The sequence below is a fragment of the Apis dorsata genome, unplaced genomic scaffold (genome assembly GCF_000469605.1).
Source record: "Apis dorsata unplaced genomic scaffold, Apis dorsata 1.3 scaffold_840, whole genome shotgun sequence".
In the NCBI taxonomy this organism is placed as follows: domain Eukaryota; kingdom Metazoa; phylum Arthropoda; class Insecta; order Hymenoptera; family Apidae; genus Apis; species Apis dorsata.
The window spans coordinates 370,760-387,231 of record NW_006263966.1 but is presented as its reverse complement, the minus strand read 5'-3'; the positions used below and the strand labels follow the sequence as shown (position 1 = coordinate 387,231).

At 25.3% G+C, this 16,472-nt stretch overlaps 1 protein-coding gene across 1 annotated transcript in view; it reads right to left on the bottom strand.

The window, feature by feature from the left end:
- The window catches only part of LOC102680486 (lachesin-like), a 176,061-nt gene that overhangs the window by 90,719 nt on the left and 68,870 nt on the right, over positions 1-16,472 (bottom strand). The window lies entirely within an intron of this gene.

The following is a 16,472-nucleotide window of genomic DNA, read 5'->3' as shown; positions in this document are numbered from 1 at the left end:
GGGGGGGGGGGGGATTATTGTTATAATACTGGGTTCGAGTGAACGGATATATTTTTGTTTGAAAAGAGGTTATCGGGATGGTATTGTAATGATGAGTATTTAACTCGAGTTCTGAACATATGAAAATATTTTTATTTTGTGCGAATAATGTTGAAAAATGAGAGAGTGTACGTTTGAAAATTTATATAGTTTTAAAATGTATCTGAACAGTTTTGATTTAACTTTTTTTTTTTAATGATAATAATGAAATGGATTTGTTTAATTGCTTTTTTATTTGCACGCTTTCATGGTTACATATATATATTAGTAATTTCGAAATTCGTTTTGTTTATTATATTTCCAGAAATAAATTTATTATATATTTAAAATAAATGAAACTATATGTATATATACGTATATATCAGCAATCGAAATATATTTGATCCATGTCATAAACGATTTAGAGGTATATCATGCAGAAGTTCGTTGGATACGAAAATTTCAATTCTCGTAAGACCATTGGTTACACATGCCACGTTGAGAATTTATAGCATATCGATCGTCATTGGTAGTAGAACGAAATTGCAAGATGTTAAAAATGAACATTTCGAACAAAAAAGTTAAAAGTTTTTGAATATGAAAAGAATAATTAAAAATCTATATTATATTTCCAATAGCATATCATAAAATTTCTCTAAAGATATAAATTTTTATTAATTCAAATTTTCATTCAAACGTTTTCCAATCTCAGTCATATTTAATAAATATATCTGTATCTAAAAAAAAAGGAAAGGAATAAAAGATAAGAAAGAAGAATTATAATTATAATTATTCGACTGCATTTAATATGAACATATCAAGAAGACATAAACACGATATTGAAAGAGTAAATAATAGTTAAAAATTAATTTGCTTTAAAATCTCCAAACAAAAATACGACGGTGATATGATCACGTGATAAATCTAGGAAAACTCCAATAAACGTGACTAACAGTGTCATGTGAAATTGATTATACTGTGACATCTGGCACTTCCATTATCTCACGGTTTTTTATCGAATTTTCACTATTTTCGTACAAATTTCTAAATCGTTAGATATTAATTTCGGCTATTCATCTTCTCTGATAAATATTTCCATAATATTGGATTCCATAAAATGGCTACAATGATTGTATTTTATCTTGAAATCGATCTTAAATCGATATAAAACGTAAAAGCTTTCAACAAATTTGATATAGATGATTGATGTATGTATTTCCTTTTTCTATAATGCAGGTACGATAAAACTAGAAATAAATACAATAACAATTGTGTATCAAAATATCACATAATCCGTGAACTTATATTTATCTGAGATATTTACATGTTCGAATTTATATTCCTTCAATAATAATTATAATATTGTTTATTGAATAAACGATAATTAAATGCTAATCGCATTCTGAGGAAATATTCCTTCGCAGATGAGATCATGACGATCTCAGACGCCAAGTCAATACGAATTAATTTCTCGATACCTAGTGGCCGTTCAATTTATTTACACGAGGAAACATGTTTCAATAATGTCCAATGCTCGTAATGTCTTTGAGCATTATGAAATAGCATAAGATTTAAAAAAAACTGCCAAGAATTATGTTCATTAATGAATATTATATACTTTTGATAATATAAATAAATTGCTGATAATACATCTTGCAAATACATTGAAGAATTAATGTAATATGAAAATAATATAGATCAAATTTCCTTTTTTTTTGTCAATCAGAATTGGAATTAATATTTTTTGTTGATTAAAATTGTTCATAGTTTATCTATTTTTTAAAGTTTCTAAGAAATATTTCATTTCTTTAGAAAAATTTGTAATTAAATTAATTCATTAAATTTGGATGAATTTGTAGTATGATCATAATATTAGTAATGATTTAATATTATTAATAAGTACATTAATATGTATATTATGTAATATTATATTACATCTTATACTTTATAATTATGAATAAAAATGCATTCATATTAACAATATTTTCATAATTGACAAAGTATTATTATTTTTTTTGAAGGGAAATTTCCAAGATTTTTTTAAAATTTAACAAAATATTATAATACTTTGCATATTCCTTGTCTTTCATGTGGTAATTTTTCAAACTTCTAATATCTTTTTAAATCAATCTTGCGCTGATATTAAAAATTAATCCATTTTAAAAGAAATAAAGATATAACCTCTATAGAGAAATACCATTAACGTATCCCCTTATACCGATATTAAAACAACTTTTGCAAACATTTCTTTCGTAATTCTTCCTCTTCTTAAAACATACCTCGCTATATTTAGATAAAGCCAGATATCCTGTATTAAAGTCAGTTGATGAAATTTACCACGTTTTCTTTGAAAGCTATCGCTAAAGTTTCAACAGTTCAAGACGAAAACAGCGCAGTTATTCTCGTTTCTTCGCGTAGCCTGAATTCGAGGATGCCACCTAGGTCGTGGCACGTAAAGGAAAAAAATATAAAATGCATTAATGTCCGCGCAAGCTTGATGATTTATCCGATGAAAGGGACGTCGAGATTCGCCGGATACGGATCTCTCCTTTCCCCTCCCGATACCCTTAGATATAATATCGAGAGAAATCCTTGGGGTGAATGGGAGGGTTGGTTGAAAGCGGGCCGAGCGTTATTTAATGCAAAGAACCCGCGGCATTTAATTGCGGAAAATCGGATTCCGCTGTTACAACGAGAAAAAAGGGACGTTTAAACTAGTTTTTAACCTACTTCTCTGACTAGAGGAGTCACCGCGCTTTCGCGATTTTAATGAATTGTATTTTAATGGGGTCGCAGCAGGGGGTCCAAAGTAAAACTCATCGCGTAATTTCGCCGTTTTTTTTTTTTTTTTTTTTTTATAATGTAAATCCCTGGCAAAGAACCGATCCTATTCCATCTCATCTTTTTGTGTTCTGGGTTCTCATCGTTGAAAAAGTTAAAATTTTAATTTTTTGAAAAATCGTTGAAAAAAAAAATAAATAAAAGTATAATATAATGAAACATATAGTGGCTACTAAAAAATATTTGCACGCTATCACCAATTATTAATTAATTAGGTTCAAGTATAATATTTCGTATTATGTAACAATACTTTTATCGATATTTCATATTAAGTTTTTATATATTTCGAGAAATGTATAAACAATAATTCTATATGTAAAAATGAATCGAAATGAAAAAAAAATACAACGTTTCATTAAAGGTTTCGTTTTTAAATTAGATTTGAAAACTTTTTAAATATAAATTGGAATATAAATGAATTGTTAGTAGAAGAACAAAATTTTTCATTTAAATACACTTTTCCAAAAAAATTGAAAAATTCGTCGAGTGCATAAATATTTGGCCACATTTTGATTACGTGTTCAATTTTGATTTTCTCAAAAATGCAATATTTGTGTAAAGATAAAAGTACGTGAAATTTTTAAAAAATAATTTTATATTAAGATTAATTTATATTATTAATAAAAGAATTAATTATTTTATATCATTTTAAGAATTATATTTTAAGAAAAAATTAATTACAAGTAATATGCGTAATATTTAAAAAGTCAAATATTTTTGGATATGTAGATATTAACTTTTTCATGGATATTTTTCATGGATATGTAGATATTTCTTTTTCATGGATGATATGAACGAGAAAGATTTTGAAAAAAAAATGTTTAATTATAAAAAGAGAAGAATCATTTCATTAATTTTATTTTAGAAAGTGCATTTTTTGCATTAATTATAATTATAATTGATATTAATTTGTTTCTAAAGAACAAATAGTATAAAATAAAATTAAAGTTAATCGTCGTCCAAAGAAAAAGATCATTTTTAATCGTTTACCATCTCCGTCCTTGTCGCTTCTCGGATCTCTCACTCGCACCTCGTCTCACTAACCTATCCCAAATTCCAGCGATAAACACGATTCTTGGAAAAACTAATACACATTTCCAAAGAAAATATATAAGTCATCGATTTGTGGATATATTCATAATCTCTGTACTATTTTAACTACAATTTTGAATCTTTGAAATATCAAGATGAAACAAAAAGCGATTTCAATTGCATGGTTTCTTCTATTTCTTATTGGATTTAAAATCTTCTTGGATTTTAATGACAAAATTTTTTTGTTTCTTCTTATATTTTTTATATTTAAATTTCATTTGTTTGCATGGATACAATAATTTTTTAGCTCGATACAAAGTGTATACAGAAATTTAAATTTACTTAATTTCGCGCTTTATATTTATATTTATAAATATTATTTTATTATTTTATTTTGCTTTATAATGCTTTATGAATCGTTTTTTAAATTTTTAAATACACGTTTCTATCCTCTCAGTTTAATGAAATTTGAGAAAGATATTTAATCAATAATTTGCAGATATATGACACGTTATGATCTCAAATTCGAAAAGTGACGTTAGGAAAACAGTCGAACGTATACATATGAAGGGGAAATTCAGGTTCATATTTTTGCAAACACGAATATTTAATATTTCACGTGAAAGGGAAGATCCATTGATGCGAGTGAAATTGCCTCGTCAAATACGAACGATCGTTTAAAATTAGTCAATCAACCGAAAGTTCATAATTTTTGGCGAAATTTATCTTTGAAAATGAATTAATTTCGATCGATAATTATACTTTGGATATTTTATTTTTTAATATCATACATATTATTTATTTATTAACATTATATCTTTTTAATACTGCTTTCAATCAACAATATAATAATATACATTTAATTATTTTTATAATAATAATTTCAAAATTATTATTATAATTTTTGTAGAGTTTTCTGTACAAATGAGATAAAAATAATTATTTTTATATTTTCTATCACTATATTTTGTAATACAAATGCATTTTTAAAACAATCTTGTAACAATCAATGTTGAAGTATCTGGAATAAAAATCGTGAAGTAACAAGAATAGCAATTCATGGCATAACAGTTTAACAAGCTATATCCGGTCATGAAATAGAAATTCGTGAAGTTTTTAAAAAGGTAACGTGAAAAATTAAAAACTCATTTCCTTTATAGTTCTTCAAGAATACTACTAATCTGATGGATGTAGGAACGGGAAAATGGGAAACAAAAATCAGCACGCAAGGATGAAACGAATCGATAACAACCCCTTACTTGAAACAACGTTAATTGTTTTACTGAAACGAACGTGAAATTAATTCTCGAGTTTATTAAATAGACCACTGCTGCAGGGATTCCTTTTCAATTAGATTTCTTGAATAATTCCTTTTTACATTCCATTTTTTTTTCTTTAATAATATTATTATCATTTCAGTAAAAGACAAAGTAGTTCGTTTCTCTTCTATTTTCTTTTATTATTGGTATAATAAAGATAGAAGAAATGCGTAATACTTACTTGCTTATCATTAGTTCTCACAAATGAAATGGATAAAAAAAAATCTGATTAATGAATTGATAAGAGGATTCATGTATTAAAAGATCTTTGTGTTAATTTATTCCTGGTAAAACGAGATACGCAGAATATAATAAAAGACATAATACGTCACAGGATAATGGCTTTAACCGATGAAAAGCAGTCAAAGTTCTGATAGATATAGCAGGATGTAATAATGCATCAAAGGTGTGCTACTTTAGCTGGTGAAAACTAAATAGAAGCTGTGGTAGATATAATATAGAGGGAATAATAGTGAGCACGTAGTCTGTGTAAAAAGATAGTATTGATAACATTGAATGTTTTAAGAAAAAATATGATTCTATTTCAATATTGTTTAAATTATCACAATAAATATTATATATCTCATATTATAATGGAAAACAATACACAAATATTATTTAAAACAATATACAAATTTCTCTTTAAGAGAAATGGTTATAAAATTGTTTTTATTTTCTATTTTTTGTAATGTTGAATTAATCTAAAAAAATATTTGTATTGATTAATGAAGAGTAATAAAAAAAAAAAGATTGTTCAGAAATTTTATTTCTAATGTTCAGATAATAAATAAATACTATATAATAGCTAACAGTTTTTACCATTATAATCATAGTGATGTAACTAATGAGTATGCTATAATTAAACTTGTACAATAAACTTGTATGATAAACTAGCTTTAGACTATGGGCTTTAAATATGTATATCTTTACAAGACTTGATCAGAAACAAGATTTCTTGTTTCTTCGAGGCTATTATTTATGATATAAATGATATTCTGAATTACCAAAGATAATTTTATTATCAAAGATAGTTTAGAATCATAATTTTTCAAGATAATGAATAATTTCTTTTCTTGTTTTCTTTCTTTAACTAAATTAAACAAAAGAAAACAATATTATGAATCTCCTCAATTTCATGACTTGAATGATTTGAATTTCTTCTTGTCAATTTTTCAAAACTATATACATACTTTTCAGTAATAATAACATAAATAAACTACATCGAAGAATATAAAATTTTGAACAAAAACGTAAAATTTTTGGAAGAATACACAATTCTTTCAGGAATAAAAGTCAGAACATCTAGAAAGCATGAAATTTCGAAAAGCCGGAATTCTTATTAATTGAAACACGAAAAAAATTAATATCAGCCAGGCATTGTTGAAATGGTAATCGAATATTTCTCGCGTGTAAGCCAAACGAATCCAATGGATGATATCTAGATTTGTAATCTGCAGCTTGACTCGGGTTCTATGTAAATTCAGCCGAGTGGTATAGACGGTTGAATGGTCAGAGTGAACAGAAAAGAAAAAAAAAAAAAAAAAAGAAAAAAAAAAAAAAAAAAGAAAAAAAAAAAAAAAAAAGAAAAAAAGAATAACAAAAACGTGGAAGAATGGAAAGATTTTCGAGTCTCGTCACGTTCGCGTATTACCATCGATGAAGGCATCCGAGTCTTCGAAAATAAACGTAACGATTTTATCTAAGATCCATACGCGTCTCGACGAACCGTGAAACGACGTATCCTATATGCGAGAGAGTTGACCATTTCTGAAATTATACCCGTGCACAATGCGAATGTTCTAATACGAATTTTGAAAAAAACAAGAGAAAAGGAGAAAGAAAGATTGAAAATGGGAAGGATACGTGGTTTGTTTTGGAAGTTCGTATCTCTTCTTTCGGGGAGGATGATGCGTTGGGATAATACTCTGTTTCCGGAGAATACGTAATCGGATTATTGGGTTTCTTTGGTGGAACGATATTTGGCAGGGAAGACAAAAAGTTCTGCGAAATGAGTTTGTTTCTTTCGCTATGCTCTGAGCGTGGTTCTGGGAAAAAATTTTAAATAAAATGTTTGCTAGTGTATTAATGTACGTACTAGGGATAGTTGGAGTTGTGATTAATTAGAATAGAGATTGGCCAGATGGCGGTACTGGGCTTAGGGATTTTTTGGTTTTGGCATGGATAGATTATCGATTATATGATATTGGTTTTTCTTTAGGAAAAAATGAATAGGATGTTCATCAAATGTGCAAATATACGATATGAAATGGAATATTAGAGATAGAAATTCTTTTTTATTTCATAAATAAATCATTGATTTGGTAAAATTGGTTCTTTAACGAATTTGTTTCTTTTATGTGATATGTTTAATTCAGAAGAAAATATGAATGCTCGTCAAAAGTTACAAGTTTAATATGGAATAAATTATGAAATATAATTCAATCGAAAAAAAAAGAAAAATTAAAAAATCAAAATTTCCTTTTTCACTGTCAAAAAATAATCATATAGTTTAAATTTTTTCATTTCACTTTAACAACTAATAAACTTTCGTAAAATTGCAAAATAAATATTTCTTGCAAATATCTGTTTCTTGCATCATTTATCATATCACAAAAGGAAATCCTCGAACACAAGATATATCGATTCTACGAAATTGCTAGGAAGCTCTTAAACTTCTATCACCTTTCAAACATTTCCACGAAAGAATTTGGAAAGGATAGAATAGAGCAACACAATCGATCGAATGCTATACTGGCCACAGTATATTTTTCCAGCGGAAGGTGATGGCGAAATATTCGAGGAGACGTGTTCCTCATCGATTTCTGTCGTCACGGAACACGAATTATCGTCGCGTGATAGAAAGTGGACGACTGGTGACTCTAAACCCACTGATGTTATCTGTCTCTTTCTCTCCCTTCCTCCCTCTGTAAAAAGGATACCGGATTTGGTGTCCACGAGTTTGAATCTAATCTGACCACCGCGTATTAGCATCGGAATTAACGAGATCTTCGTTTCGATCCTGCTTACCTGATCGTTCTTTGCGCTGTGACAATTGCAGCTTTATCCTCGAACTACCTCGAGGAAATCGTAATTGCGTACACAAACCCTGAACGTTAGTTTCATGCTTTCCTGTTCTAATTAAGAGAGATTTGGGAGTCAGTATTGTTTAAGGAAGAATTCAGTTTTTCTTTTTTCTTTTTTTGTCGAATATATAAAGGAATTCACTCAAGGAGATTTGTAATATTTTTAATAATATTGATCGTGAAGGAAAAGTATCATTGTTTTCATTGATTAGAGAAATATAGGGAATTAAATGAAATTAAATTGTGAAAAATTTTTTTTTAATTTTAATTATTTATAGAATTGATGAAATATTAATTAAAATATAAATATAAAAATTTTGTGATATATTTTTATTGTATATTTAATCAAACTTTTTAAATAATTTAAAAGTCAAGAAGTAATTTCTTTTTTTTACTTTGGTAGTGTTTTTTTTACAAGAAATCTTCAATTATAGAATTGTTATGAATATTTAAACAATGGTAATGATCGTCATTTTCAAATAATTAATTTCGTTTTCGAATTGAACATATTTTCATCATTTCGATGAAATTAACGATTGAAGCTTTTGTAATTATGATTTAATTATGTTAATATATTGACAATTATGGTCATATATTACAGTAATATTTGATTAAATTTAATTAACTTATTAAGTCGTACATTCATACATAATCCGAATTTTAATATTATTTTAGAAGCTAGGTTTAAATTGTAAAATTTTTATTCAAATTTTTCAAATTAAATTATCACGATTACAATTTATAATAAAAAATTTAAACAATAGATTTTATTATTAAATTTTAATAAACAAATATTCAGCAAATAACAAAAATAATTTTCTATTATAACAGCTGATTATATCCAGTAAAAATAATATAAGAAATATTGAATGTAACTATAATTATTATTATAAAATATCCATTATATTCTTTCCAATATCAACGAAATAATCACGTATTTTATTCATTGCAAGAACTTATTTTTTAAATAGCAATATTTTTTTTTCAAAAAGAAAGCTCACTTAAATTAAAATATAGAACAGAATTTTTAATTGAAAAGATAGCTTTAATTTTCAAATTATATAACGAGAAACTCGAACATTTCGAAAATTTCAAACTTTAAAAAGAATTACTTTCGCACGACAGAAATATTCTATTATACGAGTCTTCAAAGCTTAACATTTTAAAAAGAATTGCCTTCACAGTGTTTAATTTGTATTGAAGATTAATTTTTAATTCGATATAAAAACTTGTATTTTACGCGTGTAATAAGAAAAATCATTGTATTCGTACTTTTTCATATAATATTTCAATATAATATTCAATTTTTACTTCGACAATTCGTTTTTTAATTCTGATGAAATCGATTTATAATTATATTGTGGTAAAAACATTACTGGTACACAGCTATCATAAATTAAAAATGAAGTCTAGTTTAAAAATTGTTTACATGAACAAGCATGAACAATATAAATACGAATGCACACAAATAATGTGAAAATGGTAACGTGTCAACGATGGATACAGATACAATCAATATATTGTATATCTTGACATTAGTCATAAATAATATTGTTACAAGCTGTCCAAACTGTGACGGCTCCAATATGAATGCTTTGTTAGCTGTCACCGACTCGTCTGACGGTTGTAAACAAGTCAGGAAAAGAAAGAAAATGAACAAGTGTACATCAATTGTAAAGTGTACGTTAAATTGAAATTCTTTTTAACACTTAATAAGGTTTACCAGAGAATAATGATTAAATTTAATTAAATTTATGATTAAAATATTCGATCTTATCATATTTATTTTAATAAAAAAAAAGGAGAAAAAATATTTATTTCGGATATAAAATTTCAGATATATAAAATTTGTAATAGAAAATTTTGAAGATGTTTGTCATAAAATTTAATGAAAAAAAATATTTCTTTTTTTCTTCTTTCTTAGAGTTTGCGATTTATAAAATAAAACAGAATTATATTTTCAAGGATTGATCTGTTAGAGCAGCGATTTTCAATCAATTTTTAATAAAAAATTGTTGTTATTATTTTTCATTAATCAATAAAAATTATTAATCAAAATATATCCCTGTATATATATTTCTGTTTTTTAATTTTAATAATTAACATTAAGTAATTTTAATGTTCTTCAAAATTTTCTTAAAAATCAAAATTTCCTATAATTTCAAAAAAGATTAAGAATTTGAACAAGAAAAAAGTTACATATTTATACTCTTGTCTTTAAAATATTACTAAAGTTTTGAATTTTTTAAGAGATTAAAGAATTTCTTTGTTAAATATAAAATTATTAATTATTATAGAATGTATATATATATGAATTCAAAACTCAAAATTTTGTCCATGTTTTTATTGCAGCATCTATTGTCAAATTTCAAAAAGTCAACATATTTTTATGGTCTTCAAAAATAGTTATATATTTATTAAATTCCAATGTATTTTTATTCTCTCTTTTTTTCTTTCTCTCTCTTTCTCTTTTTTTAATATAACAAGAATTTTTTGACAACGTTAAAAGAACGGTAGAAATGGATTGTCAGAGTAACAAAAATTGGAAATTCGTCTAGCGACACATTATTTCATGTCAACGTTTCTCAATGCACCTTCCAATATCTATTACTCTCTGTTTAAATTAGTTTTCAAATTGTCGGGTGTAATACGCCAGATGCTGTTGTCAATATAATCAATAACACTTTTAATTTCTACGTTCGATGTTCGAAATAATTGGAAATGAAATGTTCCTTGTTGCTACGTTATAGAGTTTTATTACATTACGTTTGATTAATTACAAATTGTTGGATATCTAAATTACCTTGGAAATTCAAATTTTTGAACGAAGAGTATATTAACGATATAATCGATATATTTACAACGTAATGAATATTTTCAAGCTGTATAAATTATATTTGCATTTGATTGAAATTTATTATTGCTATTATCGTTATTATACAATATTAAAACTTCGTTATTTCAATAATTTTCAATTTTGCTCGTTAAGTTTAAATCTTTCCTATTTATTATTTAACAAGGTATCCTGTAAAATAATAAAATTGGAAAAATAATTATTGTTATTACAAATTTACCGTTTCTTTGTTGAAAACTTTGTTAGTTCAAATGTTTTTTAAATTTTTTCTTTAAAATTAAACATTTCTAACATATTACATATTAAGACATATTTTAACAAAAGAATTGATTAAAAAACAAATCACTTTGTTGTCGATTAAAAAATATTTTTAATTGAAAATATTTTTATTAAAAAATTCTTTTTCAATTTACTTTCTAATTTAAAATTTGCATATACTTCATTATTCTTTGAAAATTACGTGTATTTATTCATACATATGATTAAAAATTTTTATAAATATTGATGTACATTTTAAAAAATTTAAAAAAAATTCCATCTTGCTTCATATTAAATATTTTATAATTTCTTAATAAATTCCTTTCTTGCACACCTGCTGCAATATAACATGTGTACAAAATAAATGCAAAATTTAAAGTGGCAACTGACAATAGCTCGAAAGAACTTACTTAGAAATAGCTTAGATCAGTCCTTAGAGTTAGACGAGTTCTGAACTCTAGTGACCAAACTTCTTGAGCTCTTGTGCTTTCGCACTTTAGAACTATTCGTGTACTTCATTGCGCCAAAACTCTTGAAGTTACAATTCTGTAAACCCTCAACCGATTCAAAATTCAACCGATTATTATTTCAATTAGATATGTCAAATTTTCGAAACTATTGAGCTGACTTAGAAAAATAAGAAAAAGAAATATATTTATTTGGAATAAATTTTTTTATTCACTTTATAACGATATACTAATAACATATAAAATGGCGAAAAAAAAAACATGGGGAAATTTCTTTTAAATCTATAATTGATTTTTGAGAGTAGTAAATATAAATAAAGTTTCAAAATATAGGGAAAATTATTTCAAAATCATATATTTCTTAATGCTAATAAATTATTTTCTTGTTTTATTAATTTAATTTTTTTATTTAACTCGTTCATAGTTCAAAAATTGTATATATTCTATTTATTTTTTTAAAAAATGGATTATACGTAATAAAAGTAATCCATCAAATATATAGAAAGTGATTGACGAGGAAATAAATTTTAACGACACATGGATTATAGTCAAAATCCGCACTAACCTTCAATCATATTTGAATACCATACCTTGAAAATTAAAGTATAAAGCTGTATATATATCCGAACTTTTATTAATATTCTTTCCAGATATTTCATTTGATCAAACTATTCAACATAAGATATTATAAATTAAAATAGAATTCGATACTATAATTTATTATGTAATTCTTATTTTTTTTATTTTATTTTCAAATACAACATCATCGATATTGTGTTAAGAAATTTGCACAACGAAAAATCAAGATGAAGATATTCGTATTTCCTCGATTCAAATAGAAGAAACGTAACATGTTTGAATTATAGCTTGCGGGAGTGGCAAAATTCAATAGAAATCTATGTTATTCGTAGAAACATAAGCAGAAACATCTCGATTGTTGCTAGTTTATATAAATAATATCCCATTAAATGGAAAAACAATCTCAATCAGTGTAAAGAAAACCATGTCTTCAAAACTGATCATACGTTAGATTAGCTCGAAGATAAAGCAACATTTAAAAATAAGATAATAGTTTAAAAATAATTTTTAAAGTCAGTCATTGAAAAAAATCTTAATAAGTCTTAATGGAAATAATTAGCAAACATTAAACTTTGAAGTGAGAAATAAGAAATTGTTATATGAAATATAGAAATATAGAAGATATAGTGTTTCCATTAAAAATAAAAAACTTTGGCAGATCGTTTTAAGCAAAAAATTTTATATACATTATGGATCGAATACATTCTCGAGATAAAAACGATATGTAAATAATCAGATGCATTTAGAGGATAAATAATGTTTTTCTCTTTATTAATTTTTATTTTGATATAAAATTTCGATATTAAATTTCTATATTAATCATTAAAATTTTCTTCCCTATTTTCTATTGTCATTTATTATTTGCAAAGTGAAATTTTTTTTTAACAATATTGGAAAATATAAATGATATATTACGTATGTGCATATTGCATGAAAGAAATTTCTTTTTCAAGAAATAACTCTTTTCAATATCTAAAGATAAAAGAAATATTGAAGAAAAGTATTTTTATAAAATAAATGATATCAAAATTTATATGAAGATAATTCAAAATTGGTTCCAAAATTATTTTAAAGTATATATAGCTTTCTAAGATAATTTCTAAAAGAAATATATTTTAAAAGAAGATGATCATATCTTTTGGAATAAAATATAGTAACTTATGATAAATTTATGATTTTTATTATTACATCATATTTATATTTTGAAATATCAATAAAATAATATATTTTGAGTATTAAATTTTATTATTAATTGTCAAGAATTAGTAAATTTAAAAAATCTATATAAAATTTTAAAATATTTTTAAATTATAATAAAAATTATTTAATTTATATTTAATTTATAATAAAAAATAGATTATATTACAATCACATGATGTAATAGGAAATTTATGATGACTTATTGTCAAAGAAAAATGAAATAGCATAGGAAATCCGCTGTATTCATCAGATATGCCATTCTCTGATTATTGTCTGTTCCAATCTCTGCAACGCTATTTGAAGGAAACAAGATTTCCAAATTATGACAAAATGGAAACTGGACGAAATTTTCAATGAATTTTCCAATTCACGGATTTTTTTCGCAAAAAAAAGAACTAGATAACGATGAAGAAAATTTAATTAAGTCAAAAATACAAAATTTAGAAGAAAAATAAATATTTTATTATAAATATTTTAACTTTATATTTATTTTTTGCAAATATGAAAATATTGTAAATATTGCACATACGAAAAATCGAATAATTTAAAAAATTAAACAAAAATCAAAACTAATTTCATCATAGAAACATAGATCATTACATTCAATTCAAATGTTTCAAATACTGCATAATCTAAAAAAAAAAAACATAAAAATATTTAAAAATTATACCATTATCTCATAAAAAATGTTCAATTGATGATAAGATCTCATAATTTTTCTTTATATTTCATTAACTCGATATTATATGTCACAAAATTAAAAATAATTAAAAAATATTATTAAAAAATTTTTATTCACACACTATATTAAAAAATCACTCCAACTTAAAGAAAAAAGTTTACAAAATCAAACGCAATCCGCGAACTGGTATTCAATTCCGTTCTCACTTCGAGAGTCACAACAAGATCAATCGAGCAAGATGAAGGTACTCTATCAGGTTTACGTGCGGAGAGTGGTTCGAATTCGGTGTCTAGGGAAATATACGAAGAACTAGCGGCCGACAGGATAGAATAACCGCGGCTAGAATTTTAAATCGTCGATAATTACTCTCGTTGATGAAGGAATATTATAATTTCGAGTTCTGAAGCGTTCGAGTTGAATGCGTGCATCGAAGCGATGCCATAATTAGCGGTCGAGCTTGTCATGGCGACGAAGTTGCGTGCAAATAATTGAGCTAACATTGCGCACCATCGTTTAATATTCTGTTGACCAGTAATAACACGTGATATTTGCACTTGCATGTACGCGTGGTAACGATAGATGATGCCTGATGGCGGAATAAATCGTTGATTTTAAAACGAGATTTTGGGAACGGATATTATTAATTATGAATTATTTGCTTCCTTCTCAGGTAGAAGAATATTTTCGAAATGATACTTTTGAGTCTTGATATTGGATTGATGAATAATTCGTGATTTATTGGCAAATGAAAACATTTATTTAAAAATTTGGTTTTTATTTGGAATTTTTTTTTTTTTTTTTTTTAAAGCTTTCTAGCTGGAATTGGAAAATATTTGAGAGTTGGTGATGAAGTTAATAGTACGGTTGAAATATTTTAATTATAGATATAATAGATATGATGTTATTTTTGTAGGACGAATATTTAAAAGTTATTATCTACAGCTTACTTGTAAAAAATTTTTTAAATTTATAAAGTTATATAATAACAAGAAAAATGAATTAGTTTTTTTTTAACTATATTATTTTTTATTCTATAATATATTTAATGTCGAGCAGAAATCATATAAATTTATCAATTATTCGATAAAAATTTAATTATTAATAATTATTAATAATTATTAAATATTCTTTATATAAGTAATGTTTAAGATCCATCATAATTATTACAAATAATTGGTGAACGAAGTGTCATTAATATATGTTCAAATATTTTCAAATAATATCGACAATGATATTGACGAAAAACTTATTCTTTTATCAATATTTGAAAAATAATCCAATAGCGTCAAGTCTGGAGAATAAGCCGGTTATGAAAATATTCACTCAATTTATCGATTCGTGGATTATCTTATAATATCTGATGCACTTATGCATAATTCATAATTATCCTGTTGGTACCACATTGTTAAATATAGTTGCCATAACGGATTTAGTTGTGTTTATAAACGCATTAATCCTTAAACATTAAATCGCCATTATTATCTTATTATATTGTCATTATATTTATCCCATTAAATTAACCTCCTATCTCTTCGTTATTACATTATTCCTTTTTTCCCTATTCTAATTTCAAATTTACAAATTAAATTAAATTATAATTAAATTTAAGCTGTAACTTATTTTTAATTATAATATAAAATAAAATTTCTAAACCGTGTCTATATAAACTGGATAAAATTCTTTTTTAGAAAAAAGCTTTTTATTGTATAAAATAGTATCCAAAATTAAATTATTCACAATATTTATCCAAATTATCAATTGATTTCAATATATATATCAATACATCCAAGTACTCTGAATTATTAAAAAAATTTCTTTTTAAAAACATACACACAAACGATAATTATTATACTCTAGAAATAAGAGAAATAATATCACTTAAAAAAAAAGACTGATCGTAGTCAAATGAAAATAAGAGATCGAGCCTAACTCCACAATCGACCTCGTTAAACCGGAAACGCTCCCATTCGACCGAGTTAAAACAATTGGCCGTTTATCGTTGGCCCCACGATCCTCCTTCCGCAAAAGCTGATTCCTTCCGAATTATTTTATAGCCGTCTCCCCCTCCAAATTCTGTTGTTCAATTTCTCTATGGCCTTCCCCACTTAATTCCTCGATAAACGGAAGAAGCATCGAGTT